At 42.9% G+C, this 15,811-nt stretch overlaps 5 non-coding genes across 5 annotated transcripts; all 5 read left to right on the forward strand.

The window, feature by feature from the left end:
- Window positions 1-6,054: 6,054 nt before the first annotated feature.
- On the forward strand, window positions 6,055-6,126 carry TRNAG-UCC (transfer RNA glycine (anticodon UCC)). The gene has a single exon. It is a non-coding gene; the product is annotated as a tRNA-Gly (tRNA).
- Window positions 6,127-13,429: 7,303 nt separating this feature from the next.
- On the forward strand, window positions 13,430-13,501 carry TRNAG-CCC (transfer RNA glycine (anticodon CCC)). Its single transcript has one exon. It is a non-coding gene; the product is annotated as a tRNA-Gly (tRNA).
- A 96-nt stretch (window positions 13,502-13,597) lies between these two features.
- TRNAG-UCC (transfer RNA glycine (anticodon UCC)) lies at window positions 13,598-13,669 on the forward strand. The gene has a single exon. It is a non-coding gene; the product is annotated as a tRNA-Gly (tRNA).
- Window positions 13,670-15,017: 1,348 nt separating this feature from the next.
- Window positions 15,018-15,089, forward strand: TRNAE-UUC (transfer RNA glutamic acid (anticodon UUC)). The gene has a single exon. It is a non-coding gene; the product is annotated as a tRNA-Glu (tRNA).
- Window positions 15,090-15,527: 438 nt separating this feature from the next.
- On the forward strand, window positions 15,528-15,599 carry TRNAG-UCC (transfer RNA glycine (anticodon UCC)). Its single transcript has one exon. It is a non-coding gene; the product is annotated as a tRNA-Gly (tRNA).
- Window positions 15,600-15,811: the final 212 nt, after the last annotated feature.

The following is a 15,811-nucleotide window of genomic DNA, read 5'->3' on the forward strand; positions in this document are numbered from 1 at the left end:
AAAATGTTCTGACGCACCCCCTGGGCCTTGGGACACCCGGAAGCCGGACCCTTTTTGGTGGATGCTGGTGGTTGTAGTCTTCGTGGCGGCGATCCGGTTCCGTGGCTCAGGGCGGTCAAACCAGTGGCGGAACTATTTATGTGGTTTTGATGTTTAAATGTCTGACTACGCCACCCGTGGATTGCGGTCAGAGTGAACCGCCGCTACAGGGCAGATCGCTAAGGCTGGTGTTGTGGGTGCAGCAGAGCGTAGCATAACTCCCCACGGGAGGAGTATAGCCTCAGGGCAGTGTATGCGGAGGATGGGGGTGATGGTGCAGGGCAGCAGCAGTAACGACACGGAGTCAGTGATGCAGTTCAGGGCCTTTACTCACAGTTCTTATTATCCAGACCACGTCTGCAGGTAACGGCTGCCCACGTCGTACTGTGCTCACCAGGTGAGGGGCTCAGACAACTCCCAGATAACTTTGGAGCGCTTCACAGGACCCCCTTTGTGTGTCCTTTGTCTGGCCTTTCTTACCAACACTTTTGTCCGGCTGCCTCGGGCCTCCTCTTGGTAAACTTGGCGCCAGTTTCCCTGACCCTATGTGGTGCCTTCCTAGCGGGTGGAGCAAGGGGCTGCGCCACATAAAATGTCAGAGACTCCGGTTTCTAGCTGAGGGTCGTTTCCTGCCTCCACTAGTTCGGGGACCGGTCTCCCCCTTTGGCCTGACCCCTCCACGCAGGTGGATTCGGGCGTGCGGTGGCGACTCGCCCGTCCGCACCCCTGGGATCCCTTCATTCCTCGTTCCTGGAGCCTTCTCCGCTCCTCTTCCTTCCTTCTCCCCCTTGCAGGCCTGGGCCTCTGTTACTAGGCCCGCCCCCGGAGCAGAGCTCATGCAGAGCCCCTGCTCCCTGCCACTTCTGCTCAGACTTCTCTGCACTGAACTAAGATGGTGCCCACCTTTTATACTCCCTTCTCAATGCACCCAGGAACTGCTTCCTCCCTGCTCCTGCACTACAGGGTTCCCCTTCCTCAGTGTTCCCTCCCCCCACTCCAGCCAGGGACAGGGACTGTCGTGCCCATCTCAGGGGCATATTGGTCGCCCTGCCCCACGGCAATGTGGTGTAATGCATGCAGGTGTCGGGTCCTGATCCACACTCCATCCTTACCTGAGAGTGAGATATCACACCTCTGGGTGAGGTGCAATACGTCTGTAGCAACCGAGCCCTCAGGGTGCTACAGTTCCATTTATCTTCAGCCTAGGTGACGTATTTCGATACAGGGCCGTGATTTTGGCTATAAAAGGGTCCCCTAGACCCCTACCCCAAGCTCTTTAAGAGAATCATATATGGCGTGCCAGGAGACTCTATGGAATGCTTTCTCAGCATCCAACGAGAGTATCTAATTACAAATTTTTAACTGCATCTAGCCCAGGAAATACTTTGTGCCTAGTAGCAGTGTCTGCTAGTCAGCGGATTATCCCGGCTGTTAAGCAAGCTACACCACCTGTAGTTTAGACACTTAATTTTTTCAAAGGAAATGCTTCGGGACCATGGGATACTTAGTGAAGAGCATCAGGAGGCACCCCAAGGCATAGGGGCTGGGACTGGCAGTAGGATGCCTTGCGGTGGACAGCCGAGCTCGATCCTTATAAAAGCTTTTTAACTGCAGCAGCTTTAGTGGACGCTACTGGAGCTGGAATTACCGCGGCTGCAGGCATGAGACTTGCCCTCCAATAGATCCTTGTAAATGGATTTAAAGTGTATTCATTCAAATTAGAGAGACAATTTAAATTAAAAAGCTTAGAGCTGCCTCCACCACAGGGGGGCTCACTCGACCCACCAGCGGACAGGCACCAGTATTGGGAGAGGGGGGCTGGCCGTCAGGGTTCACCGCGGCTCTGGCACAAACCCGGCGACACGGAGGTGGCACGGGCAGAAGCGGACTGGCCGTGTCGGCTTCTCACTTTTTGGATTTTAGAAGGGCATGACATGCCTATATCTGTGTCTCCCCCTCCTTTTACTCCTCCAACTCTTTTATTTTCGCATGACTATATGTACTTGTCACTTTTCCATGTGTTAGTTATGTCTTCTGAGCAGTTTGTCAGCTTTTGGACACCTTTGAAGGTGTTTTCTATGTGTTTCTATGTGTTTTTGTTTGCCTGCCATTGGTTTTAACGGTGTTCGAAGGTGTTCGACGAACAGTTCGACGAACAGTTCGGCGAACACACGGGTGTTCGACGAACCGAACCGAACTCGAACACTACGGGGGTGGCTCAACACTACTCCTCTTTCTTCTTAGAGTTTAGCAACCACGAAAATGAGAAAAAAATTGAAGAGAATATTTCTTAGCTTTTTTTCAACTGTCTCATCTAACTGATCTTCTGCTCTTCAGTTGTTGATTAAACACTTTGTAGGGTTTGTCTCCAATATGAAAGCAATGTCAGGGTTGGCATTGGTGTTATGCTGGTGGGTGTAGTTGCTTTTAAAACAATAGACCATAGTTTAATTCTTGAAGAACTCATTGTTTTTTTGCATTTGGTGGTGTTTGGACTCTTTTCACTTTCTGTGCTAAGGCTTATGCTTTTATTTATTTCTTGGTAACACTTTAGCTACCTTAGTTGGCAAAAAGCAAAGCTAATTGAGAGAATTTGTAGGCAGAGGTGGAAAAGCTACAAAACTGATTCCAAAAACTCCTCTGTCTTTAGAGTTAGTGTTAAAAATGCCAAAAATGGCAGAGGTCTTTAGGGGTAATTTGGTGCTGGTGCTGACTCTTTGTAATCTTTTTGAGCTAAGGCTCATAGTGTACTTTCTTTCTTGGTAAGAGTTTAGTTACCTTATTGGCAAATAAGTGAAAATAATTGAGAGAAATGTAAGAATTGGTGGAAAAGCTCCATAGCTGATTCACAAGAATTCATCTTTGAGTTTTGGACAATGCTTTGCCTTGTTTTTAAACTTTTTAGTAATTGGCTCTTTCAAGACATATTCAGTCCTCCTTTTTTTAAGTAAAACTTTAGCAGATTTAACAGCCATAATCCCAAACCAGTCAAGTTGGTTCATGCATTGGTGGTATAGTGGTGAGCATTGCTGCTTCCCAAGCAGTTGACCCGTGTTCGATTCCTGGCCAATGCAATACTTATGTAGTTTTATTTCTGGCATATCATACATTTTACAAACTATTTTGTACTGTTAGTGCAGAAAATGTAAAAAAAAAAGGTGATCCTGTAAGTATTAGTGGTATAGTGGTGAGCATAGCTGCCTTCCAAGCTGTTGACCTGAGTTCTCTTCCTGGCCAATGCAAAACATGGGTGTGTTTTTTTTTCAGGCACGTCATAATTTTTACTAAGAATTTTGTAGGGTTAGTGCAGAAAATGTGAAAAAAATGCTGGGTACCTTAAGCATTTTTGGTATAGTGGTGAGCAAACCTGCCTTCCAAGCAGTTGACCTGCGATTGATTCCTGGTCAATGCAATACTTATGTGGGTTTTTTTTTCCTGGCACGTCTTACTTTTTACTAATAATTTTGTATTCTTAGTGCAGAAAATGTAAGAAAAAAACATGGCTTCTATAAGTGTTGGTGGAATAGTGGTGAGCATAGCTGCCTTCCAAGCAGTTGACCCGGGTTCGATTCCCGGCCAACGCATGAATTGTTTTTCACATTTGGTGATGCTTTTAGTCTGTTTTAATTTTTCGTGTTAAGGCTCATGCTCTTCTTTCTTCTTAGAGTTTAGCAACCACGAAAATGAGAAAAAAATTGAAGAGAATATTTCTTAGATTTTTTTCAACTGTCTCATCTAACTGATCTTCTGCTCTTCAGTTGTTGATTAAATACTTTGTAGGGTTAGTCTCCAATATGAAAGCAATGTCAGGGTTGGCATTGGTGTTATGCTGGTGGGTGTAGTTGCTTTTAAAACAATAGGCCATAGTTTAATTCTTGAAGAACTCATTGTTTTTTTGCATTTGGTGGTGTTTGGACTATTTTTCACTTTCTGTGCTAAGGCTTATGCTTTTATTTCTTTCTTGGTAACACTTCAGCTACCTTAGTGGGCAGAAAGCAAAGCTAATTGAGAGAATTTGTAGGCAGAGGTGGAAAAGCTACAAAACTGATTCCAAAAACTCCTCTGTCTTTAGAGTTAGTGTTAAAAATGCCAAAAATGGCAGAGGTGTTTAGGGGTAATTTGGTGCTGGTGCTGACTCTTTGTAATCTTTTTGAGCTAAGGCTCATAGTGTACTTTCTTTCTTGGTAAGAGTTTAGCTACCTTATTGGCAAAAAAGTGAAAATAATTGAGAGAATTGTAAGAATTGGTGGAAAAGCTCCATAGCTGATTCACAAGAATTCATCTTTGAGTTTTGGACAATGCTTTGCCTTGTTTTTAAACTTTTTAGTAATTGGCTCTTTCAAGACATACTCAGTCCTCCTTTTTTAAGTAAAACCTTAGCAGATTTAACAGCCAAAATCCCAAACCAGTCAAGTGGGTTCATGGATTGGTGGTATAGTGGTGAGCATAGCTGCTTCCCAAGCAGTTGACCCAGGTTCAATTTCCAGCCAATGCAATACTTATGTAGTTTTATTTCTGGCATATCATACATTTTACAAACTATTTTGTAATGTTAGTGCAGAAAATGTAAAAAAAAAAGGCTGATCCTGTAAGCATTGGTGGTATAGTGGTGAGCATAGCTGCCTTCCAAGCAGTTGACCCGGGTTTGATTCCTGGCCAATGCAAAGCATGGGTGTGTTTTTTTTTCAGGCACGTCATAATTTTTACTAACAATTTTGTAGGGTTTGTGCAGAAAATGTGAAAAAAATGCTGGGTACCTTAAGCATTTTTGGTATAGTGGTGAGCAAACCTGCCTTCCAAGCAGTTGACCTGCGATTGATTACTGGTCAATGCAATACTTATGTGGGTTTTTTTTTCCTGGCACGTCTTACTTTTTACTAATAATTTTGTATTGTTAGTGCAGAAAATGTAAGAAAAAAACATGGCTTCTGTAAGTGTTGGTGGTATAGTGGTGAGCATAGCTGCCTTCCAAGCAGTTGACCCGCGTTGGATTCCCTGCCAATGCCTGAGTTGTTTTTCACGTTTGGTGATGCTTTTAGTCTGTTTTAATTTTTCGTGTTAAGGCTCATGCTCTTCTTTCTTCTTAGAGTTTAGCAACCACGAAAATGAGAAAAAAATTGAAGAGAATATTTCATAGATTTTTTTCAACTGTCTCATCTAACTGATCTTCTGCTCTTCAGTTGTTGATTAAATACTTTGTAGGGTTAGTCTCCAATATGAAAGCAATGTCAGGGTTGGCATTGGTGTCATGCTGGTGGGTGTAGTTGCTTTTAAAACAATAGGCCATAGTTTAATTCTTGAAGAACTCATTGTTTTTTTGCATTTGGTGGTGTTTGGACTCTTTTTCACTTTCTGTGCTAAGGCTTATGCTTTTATTTCTTTCTTGATAACACTTTAGCTACCTTAGTTGGCAAAAAGCAAAGCTAATTGAGAGAATTTGTAGGCAGAGGTGGAAAAGCTACATAACTGATTCCAAAAACTCCTCTGTCTTTAGAGTTAGTGTTAAAAATGCCAAAAATGGCAGAGGTCTTTAGGGGTAATTTGGTGCTGGTGCTGACTCTTTGTAATCTTTTTGAGCTAAGACTCATAGTGTACTTTCTTTCTTGATAAGAGTTTAGTTACCTTATTGGCAAAAAAGTGAAAATAATTGAGAGAATTGTAAGAATTGGTGGAAAAGCTCCATAGCTGATTCACAAGAATTCATCTTTGAGTTTTGGAAAATGCTTTGCCTTGTTTTTAAACTTTTTAGTAATTGGCTCTTTCAAGACATATTCAGTCCTCCTTTTTTTAAGTAAAACTTTAGCAGATTTAACAGCCATAATCCCAAACCAGTCAAGTTGGTTCATGCATTGGTGGTATAGTGGTGCGCATAGCTGCTTCCCAAGCAGTTGACCCGGGTTCGATTTCCAGCCAATGCAATACTTATGTAGTTTTATTTCTGGCATATCATACATTTTACAAACTATTTTGTAATGTTAGTGCAGAAAATGTAAAAAAAAAAAGCTGACCCTATAAGCATTGGTGGTATAGTGGTGAGCATAGCTGCCTTCCAAGCAGTTGACCTGGGTTCAATTCCCGGCCAATACAAAACATCGGAGTTTTTTTTTTTCAGGCACGTCATACTTTTTACTAACAATTTTGTAGGGTTAGTGCAGAAAATGTGAAAAAAATGCTGGGTACCTTAAGCATTTTTGGTATAGTGGTGAACAAACCTTCCTTCCAAGCAGTTGACCTGCGATTGATTCCTGGTCAATGCAATACTTATGTGGGGGGTTTTTTCCTGGCACGTCTTACTTTTTACTAATAATTTCGTATTGTTAGTAGTGTTGAGCCACCCCCGTAGTGTTCGGGTTCGGTTCGGTTCGTCGAACACCGGGATGTTCGAGGAACTGTTCGTCGAACTGTTCGTCGAACACCTTAGAACACCGTCGAACACCGTTAAAACCAATGGCAGGCAAACAAAAACACATAGAAACACATAGAAAACACCTGCAAAGGTGTCCAAAAGCTGACAAACTGCTCAGAAGACACTCTCTTTAAAAAAGCCGGCCGGCAAATTCAGCAGCGGCATACACCGGTACCCGACAATTTAGACAAGAAGGAATAGAGCATCACACATAGATTAGATAGATAGAAACATGTCAGTCACACATATAAGAAGCACAGTGACAGTGTTGGTTACTGCACTTGTCATTTAGTGTAAAGGATTTATTAAAAAAAATATTAGTGTTTTCATGCACCGTCTCTTTAAAAAAGCCGGCCGGCAATTCAGCATCTGTACCCGACAATTTAGAACAGAAAGAATAGAGCTTCACACATAGATTAGATAGATAGAAACATGTCAGTCACATATATAATAAGTACAGTGATAGTGTTGCTTACTATACTTGTCATTTAGTGTAAAGGATATATTTAAAAAAATAAAAGTGTTTTCATGCACTGTCTCTTTAAAAAAGCCGGCTGGCAATTCAGCAGCGGTACCCGACAATTTAGAACAGAAAGATAGAGCATCACACATAGATTAGATAGATAGAAACATGTCAGTCACATATATAATAAGTACAGTGATAGTGTTGCTTACTGTACTTGTCATTTAGTGTAAAGGATTTATTTAAAAAAATAATAGTGTTTTCATGCACTGTCTCTTTAAAAAAGCCGGCCGGCAATTCAGCAGCGGTACCCGACAATTTAGAACAGAAAGATAGAGCTTCACACATAGATTAGATAGATAGAAACATGTCAGTCACATATATAAGAAGCACAGTGACAGTGTTGCTTACTGTACTTGTCATTTAGTGTAAAGGATTTATTTAAAAAAATAATAGTGTTTTCATGCACTGTCTCTTTAAAAAAGCCGGCCGGCAATTCAGCAGCGGTACCCGACAATTTAGAACAGAAAGATAGAGCATCACACATTGATTAGATAGATAGAAACATGTCAGTCACATATATATGAAGTACAGTGATAGTGTTGGTTACTGTACTTGTCATTTAGTATTAAAATAAAGGATTTATTATTAAAAAAATTGGCGTGGGGTTCCCCTTAATTTTAGGCTCTAGCAGAGGTTAAGCAGACGGCTGGGGCAGATGTTTGAAGCCTGGGAAGTGCGTAATACCCATGGAGCTTCCCAGGCTACTAATATCAGCCCCCAGCTGAATACATAGCCTTTACTAGCTATTAAAATGGGGGACCCCCCCAAAAAAATGACGTGGGGTCCCCCCTAATTTAATAGCTAGCAAAGGCTAGGCAGACAGCTGGGGGCTGATATTAATAGCCCAGGAAGGGAGCCATGAATATTTGCCCCCTCCCAGGCTAGAAACACCAGCCGTCAGCCGCCCCAGAAATGGCGCATTCATAGGATGCGCCAATTCTGGCACTTAGCCTCGCTCTTCCACGCTGCCCTGGTGCGGTGGCAGGGGGTAATAGGGTTGGGGTTGATGTCAGCTTATAATGCCAGCTGACATCAAGCCCAGGTTAGTAATGGAGAGGCGTCTATAAGACACCCCCATTACTAACCCCATAGTCAAAGTTAAAAAAAACACAAACACCCAGAATAAAGTCCTTTAATTGAAATAAAGACACAATCCTTTATTGTTCTAAATTAAACCATACTTACCATCACGCCCATTCCAGCTGAAGCCAACGATCTCCTGCAATAAAAGAAAAATAATAAAGCAACCTCATCCTTACCTTTCCATGGTTCCCACGACAGCTTCAGCTCTGCTACATCGAGATGACAGGCTGGACCGCAGCAGAACGCTGCCATCCAGCCTGTCATCCCGCAGACATTGAGAAGCGCAGGCTTGCTTGCGCTGCTCAGCGTCTCTCTGTGACGACATCCAGATGAGCCGAGTTCATGTCCAATGAACTCGGCTCACCTCATGCACGTCACTGACAGCGTGGGAAAATTCTCACGCTGAAGCGCTGAGTGCAGGAGAATTTTCCCACGCTGTCAGTGACGTGCAGGAGGTGAGCTGAGTTCATTGGACATGAGCTCACCTCATGCACATCACTGACAGCGTGGGAGAATTCTCCTGCACTCAGCACTTCAGCGTGAGAATTTTCCCACGCTGTCAGTGACGTGCATGAGGTGAGCCGAGTTCATTGGACATAACCTCGGCTCATCTGGATGCCGTCACAGCGAGACAGTGAGGAGCGCAAGCATGCCTGCTCTTCTCAGTGTCTGCGGGATGACAGACTGGATGGCAGCGTTCTGCTGCAGTCCAGCCAGTCATCTCGATGTAGCAGAGCTGAAGCTGTCGTGGGAACCATGGAAAGGTAAGGATGAGTTTGGTTTATTATTTTTCTTTTATTGCAGGAGATCGTTGGCTTCAGCTGGAATGGGTGTGATGGTAAGTATGGTTTAATTTAGAACAATAAAGAATTGTGTCTTTATTTCAATTAAAGGACTTCATTCTGGGCGTTGTGTTTTTTTTAAATACTTTACTAGAAATTCATGGCGGTCATGTCTAATACTGGCGTGACCCCATGAATTTTGGGCTTGGGGCCAGCTGATAATACCAAGCTGGCCCTAACCCCTTTATTACCCAGTGAGCCACCGCATCAGGGCCCTGGATGAGTTGGGTACAGCGCCAGAAGATGGCGCTTCTATGAACGCGCCATTTTCCGGGGTGGCTGCGGACTGCAATTTGTAGCGGGGGGGGGGGGCCAGAAAGCTTGGGCCTCCCTGCGCTGTGGATTCCAGCCCCCAGCTGCCTAGTTGTACCTGGCTGGACACAAAAATAGGGCGAAACCCCACGTACTTTTTTTTTAATTATTTCATGAAATTCATGAAATAATTAAGAAAAAAAGGCCTTCCCTATATTGTTGTGTCCGGCCAGGTACAAATAGGCAGCTGGTGGTTGGGGGCAGCCCGTTCCTGCCTGCTGTACCTGGCTGGACACAAATACAGTGCGAAGCCCCACTTCAATTTTTTTTAATTATTTCATGAAATTCATGAAATAATTAAGAAAAAAAGGGCTTCCCTATATTGTTGTGTCCGGCCAGGTACAAATAGGCAGCTGGTGGATGGGGGCAGCACGTTCCTGCCTGCTGTACCTGGCTGGACACAATATAGTGCGAAGCCCCACTTCATTTTTTTTAAATTATTTCAGGAAATTCATGAAATAATTTAAAAAAAATTGACGTGGGGCTTCGCACTATATTTGTGTCCAGTCAGGTGCAGCAGGCAGGAATGGGCTGCCCCCATCCACCACCTGCCTAATTGTACCTGGCTGGACACAACAATATAGGGAAGCCCTTTTTTTCTTAATTATTTCATGAAATAATTTAAAGAAAATTGATGTGGGGCTTCGCCCTGTTTTTGTGTCCAGCCAGGTACAACTAGGCAGCTGGGGGCTGGAATCCGCAGCGCAGGGAGGCCCAAGCTTTCTGGCCCCCCCCCCCCGCTACAAATTGCAGTCCGCAGCCACCCCGGAAAATGGCGCGTTCATAGAAGCGCCATCTTCTGGCGCTGTACCCAACTCATCCAGGGCCCTGATGCGGTGGCTCACTGGGTAATAAAGGGGTTAGGGCCAGCTTGGCATTATCAGCTGGCCCTAAGCCCGAAATTCATGGGGTCACGCCAATATTAGACATGACCACCATGAATTTCTAGTAAAGTATTTAAAAAAAACACAACACCCAGAAAAAAGTCCTTTAATTGAAATAAACACACAATTCTTTATTGTTCTAAATTAAACCATACTTACCATCACGCCCATTCCAGCTGAAGCCAACGATCTCCTGAAATAAAAGAAAAATAATAAAGCAACATCATCCTTACCTTTCCATGGTTCCCATGACAGCTTCAGCTCTGCTACATCGAGATGACAGGCTGGACCGCAGCAGAACGCTGCCATGTAGCCTGTCATCCCGCAGACACTGAGAAGCGCAGGCTTGCTTGCGCTCCACAGTGTCTCTCTGTGAGGGCATCCAGATGAGCCGAGTTAATGTCCAATGAACTCGGCTCACCTCATGCACGTCACTGACAGCGTGGGAAAATTCTCCTGCACTCAGCGCTTCAGCGTGGGAGAATTCTCACACTGAAGCGCTGAGTGCAGGAGAATTCTCCCACGCTGTCAGTGACGTGCAGGAGGTGAGCTGAGTTCATTGGACATGAGCTCACCTTATGCACGTCACTGACAGCGTGGGAAAATTCTCCTGCACTCAGCGCTTCAGCGTGGGAGAATTCTCACGCTGAAGCGCTGAGTGCAGGAGAATTCTCCCACGCTGTCAGTGACGTGCAGGAGGTGAGCTGAGTTCATTGGACATGAGCTCACCTTATGCACGTCACTGACAGCGTGGGAGAATTCTCCTGCACTCAGCGCTTCAGCGTGGGAGAATTCTCACGCTGAAGCGCTGAGTGCAGGAGAATTTTCCCACGCTGTCAGTGACGTGCATGAGGTGAGCCGAGTTCATTGGACATGAACTCGGCTCATCTGGATGTCGTCACAGAGAGACGCTGAGCAGCGCAAGCAAGCCTGCGCTTCTCAGTGTCTGCGGGATGAGAGGCTGGATGGCAGCGTTCTGCTGCGGTCCAGCCTGTCATCTCGATGTAGCAGAGCTGAAGCTGTCGTGGGAACCATGGAAAGGTAAGGATGAGGTTGCTTTATTATTTTTCTTTTATTGCAGGAGATCGTTGGCTTCAGCTGGAATGGGCGTGACGGTAAGTATGGTTTAATTTAGAACAATAAAGGATTGTGTCTTTATTTCAATTAAAGGACTTTATTCTGGGTGTTTGTGTTTTTTTTAACTTTGACTATGGGGTTAGTAATGGGGGTGTCTTATGGATGCCTCTCCATTACTAACCTGGGCTTGATGTCAGCTGGCATTATAAGTTGACATCAACCCCAACCCTATTACCCCCTGCCACCGCACCAGGGCAGCGTGGAAGAGCGAGGCTAAGTGCCAGAATTGGCGCATCCTATGAATGCGCCATTTCTGGGGCGGCTCACGGCTGGTGTTTCTAGCCTGGGAGGGGGCCAATATTCATGGCTCCCTTCCTGGGCTATTAATATCAGCCCCCAGCTGTCTGCCTAGCCTTTGCTAGCTATTAAATTAGGGGGGACCCCACGTCATTTTTTTGGGGGGGTCCCCCATTTTAATAGCTAGTAAAGGCTATGTATTCAGCTGGGGGCTGATATTAGTAGCCTGGGAAGCTCCGTGGGTATTACCCCCTTCCCAGGTCTCAAACATCTGCCCCAGCCGTCTGCTTAACCTCCGCTAGAGCCTAAAATTAAGGGGAACCCCACGCCAATTTTTTTAATAATAAATCCTTTATTTTAATACTAAATGACAAGTACAGTAACCAACACTATCACTGTACTTCATATATATGTGACTGACATGTTTCTATCTATCTAATCTATGTGTGAAGCTCTATTCTGTCTGTTATAAATTGTCGGGTACCGCTGCTGAATTGCCGGCCGGCTTTTTTAAAGAGACGGTGCATGAAAACACTATTATTTTTTTTGATAAATCCTTTACGCTAAATGACAAGTACAGTAAGCAGCACTTTCACTGTACTTCGTATATATGTGGCTGACATGTTTATATCTATCTAATCTATGTGTGAAGCTCTATTCTTTCGGTTCTAAATTGTCGGGTACAGGTGTATACCGCTGCTGAATTGCCGGCTTTTCATGTTTCACTGTTGGCACTGTTCCCATCGATTTGGGCAATCACTGTAATGCCACAACCACCATGGCTGTGGCATTACAGTGAGTGGCAGACAATCCCTGCATGATTGGTGCTCTAAATAGCGCCAGACATGCAGGACAAGCTTTTGGTGCAGGAACAGTTATCGAACATAACCTCGAACAGCCGAATTTTTTGCAAATCGTTCGGGTTCGTCGAACAACTCGAACACCGCCCAAAACAGCTCGAATTTGAGATTGGCGAACAGTTCGAGTCGAACACCGTTCATCTCTAATTGTTAGTGCAGAAAATGTAAGAAAAAAACATGGTTTCTGTAAGTGTTGGTGGTATAGTGGTGAGAATCGCTGCCTTCCAAGTAGTTGACATGAGTTCGATTCTCAGCCAAGGTATGAATTGTTTTTCACATTTGGTGATGCTTTTAGTCTGTTTTAATTTTTCGTGTTAAGTCTCAGGCTCTTCTTTCTTCTTAGAGTTTAGCAACCACGAAAATGAGAAAAAAAATGAAGAGAATATTTCTTAGATTTTTTTCAACTGTCTCATCTAACTGATCTTCTGCTCTTCAGTTGTTGATTAAACACTTTGTAGGGTTAGTCTCCAATATGAAAGCAATGTCAGGGTTGGCATTGGTGTTATGCTGGTGGGTGTAGTTGCTTTTAAAACAATAGGCCATAGTTTAATTCTTGAAGAACTCATTGTTTTTTTGCATTTGGTGGTGTTTGGACTCTTTTTCACTTTCTGTGCTAAGGCTTATGATTTTATATCTTTCTTCGTAACACTTTAGCTACCTTAGTTGGCAAAAAGCAAAGCTAATTGAGAGAATTTGTAGGCAGAGGTGGAAAAGCTACATAACTTTCTTCCAAAAACTCCTCTGTCTTTAGAGTTAGTGTTAAAAATGCCCAAAATGGCAGAGGTCTTTAGGGGTAATTTGGTGCTGGTGCTGACTCTTTGTAATCTTTTTGAGCTAAGGCTCATAGTGTACTTTCTTTCTTGGTAAGAGTTTAGTTACCTTATTGGCAAAAAAGTGAAAATGATTGAGAGAATTGTAAGAATTGGTGGAAAAGCTCCATAGCTGATTCACAAGAATTCATCTTTGAGTTTTGGACAATGCTTTGCCTTGTTTTTAAATTTTTTAGTAATTGGCTCTTTCAAGACATATTCAGTCCTCCTTTTTTTAAGTAAAACTTTAGCAGATTTAACTGCCATAATCCCAAACCAGTCAAGTTGGTTCATGCATTGGTGGTGTAGTGGTGAGCATAGCTGCTTCCCAAGCAGTTGACCCGGGTTCGATTCCCAGCCAATGCAATACTTATGTAGTTTTATTTCTGGCATATCATACATTTTACAAACTATTTTGTAATGTTAGTGCAGAAAATGTAAAAAAAAAAGCTGACCCTCTAAGCATTGGTGATATAGTGGTGAGCATAGCTGCCTTCCAAGCAGTTGACCCGGGTTCAATTCCCGGCCAATACAAAACATTGGTGTTTTTTTTTTTCAGGCACGTCATACTTTTTACTAACAATTTTGAAGGGTTAGTGCAGAAAATGTGAAAAAAATGCTGGGTACCTTAAGCATTTTTGGTATAGTGGTGAGCAAACCTGCCTTCCAAGCAGTTGACCTGCGATTGATTCCTGGTCAATGCAATACTTATGTGGTGTTTTTTTTCCTGGCACGTCTTACTTTTTACTAATAATTTCGTATTGTTAGTGCAGAAAATGTAAGAAAAAAACATGGCTTCTGTAAGTGTTGGAGGCATAGTGGTGAGAATCGCTGCCTTCCAAGTAGTTGAACCGAGTTCGATTCTCAGCCAACGCATGAATTGTTTTTCACATTTGGTGATGCTTTTAGTCTGTTTTAATTTTTCGTGTTAAGTTTCAGGCTCTTCTTTCTTCTTAGAGTTTAGCAACCACGAAAATGAGAAAAAAATTGAAGAGAATATTTCTTCGCGTTTTTTCAACTGTCTCATCTAACTGATCTTCTGCTCATCAGTTGTTGATAAAACACTTTGTAGGGTTTGTCTCCAATATGAAAGCAATGTCAGGGTTGGCATTGGTGTTATGCTGGTGGGTGTAGTTGCTTTTAAAACAATAGGCCATAGTTTAATTCTTGAAGAACTCATTGTTTTTTTGCATTTGGTGGTGTTTGGAATCTTTTTCACTTTCTGTGCTAAGGCTTATGCTTTTATTTCTTTCTTGGTAACACTTTAGCTACCTTAGTTGGCAAAAAGCAAAGCTAATTGAGAGAATTTGTAGGCAGAGGTGGAAAAGCTACATAACTGATTCCAAAAACTCCTCTGTCTTTAGAGTTAGTGTTAAAAATGCCAAAATTGGCAGAGGTCTTTAGGGGTAATTTGGTGCTGGTGTTGACTCTTTGTAATCTGTTTGAGCTAAGGCTCATAGTGTACTTTCTTTCTTGGTAAGAGTTTAGTTACCTTATTGGCAAAAAAGTGAAAATAATTGAGAGAATTGTAAGAATTGCTGGAAAAGCTACATAGCTGATTCACAAGAATTCATCTTTGAGTTTTGGACAATGCTTTGCCTTGTTTTTAAACTTTTTAGTAATTGGCTCTTTCAAGACATATTCAGTCCTCCTTTTTTTAAGTAAAACTTTAGCAGATTTAACAGCCATAAGTCCAAACCAGTCAAGTGGCTTCATGCATTGGTGGTATAGTGGTGAGCATAGCTGCTTCCCAAGCAGTTGACCCAGGTTCAATTCCCAGCCAATGCAATACTTATGTAGTTTTATTTCTGGCATATCATACATTTTACAAACTATTTTGTAATGTTAGTGCAGAAAATGTAAAAAAAAGCAGATCCTGTTAGCATTGGTGGTATAGTGGTGAGCATAGCTGCCTTTCAAGCAGTTGACCTGGGTTCGATTCCGGGCCAATGCAAAACAGGGGTGTGTTTTTTTTTCTGGCACGTCATACTTTTTTCAAACAATTTCGTAGTGTTAGTGCAGAAAAGGTAAAACAAAAAAAATGGGTCCAATAAATCTTGGTGGTATAGTGGTGAGCATAGCTGCATTCCATGCAGTTGACCCTTGTTTGATACCCAGCCAATGCAGTACTTATGTGGGTTTTTATTCTGGCACGTCATAATTTTTACTAACAATTTTGTAGGGTTAGTGCAGAAAATGTGAAAAAAATGCTGGGTACCTTAAGCATTTTTGGTATAGTGGTGAGCAAACCTGCCTTCCAAGCAGTTGACCTGCGATTGATTCCTGGTCAATGCAATACTTATGTGGGTTTTTTCCTGGCACGTCTTACTTTTTACTAATAATTTCGTATTGTTAGTGCAGAAAATATAAGAAAAAAACATGGCTTCTGTAAGTGTTGGTGGTATAGTGGTGAGCATAGCTGCCTTCCAAGCAGTTGACCCGGGTTCGATTCCCGGCCAACGCATGAATTGTTTTTCACATTTGGTGATGCTTTTAGTCTGTTTTAATTTTTCGTGTTAAGGCTCATGCTCTTCTTTCTTCTTAGAGTTTAGCAACCACGAAAATGAGAAAAAAATTGAAGAGAATATTTCTTAGCTTTTTTTCAACTGTCTCATCTAACTGATCTTCTGCTCTTCAGTTGTTGATTAAATACTTTGTAGGGTTAGTCTCCAATAT

Source organism: Phyllobates terribilis, unplaced genomic scaffold, assembly GCF_046119375.1.
Source record: "Phyllobates terribilis strain yellow unplaced genomic scaffold, ASM4611937v1 Scaffold_3__8_contigs__length_932513732, whole genome shotgun sequence".
In the NCBI taxonomy this organism is placed as follows: Eukaryota; Metazoa; Chordata; class Amphibia; order Anura; family Dendrobatidae; genus Phyllobates; species Phyllobates terribilis.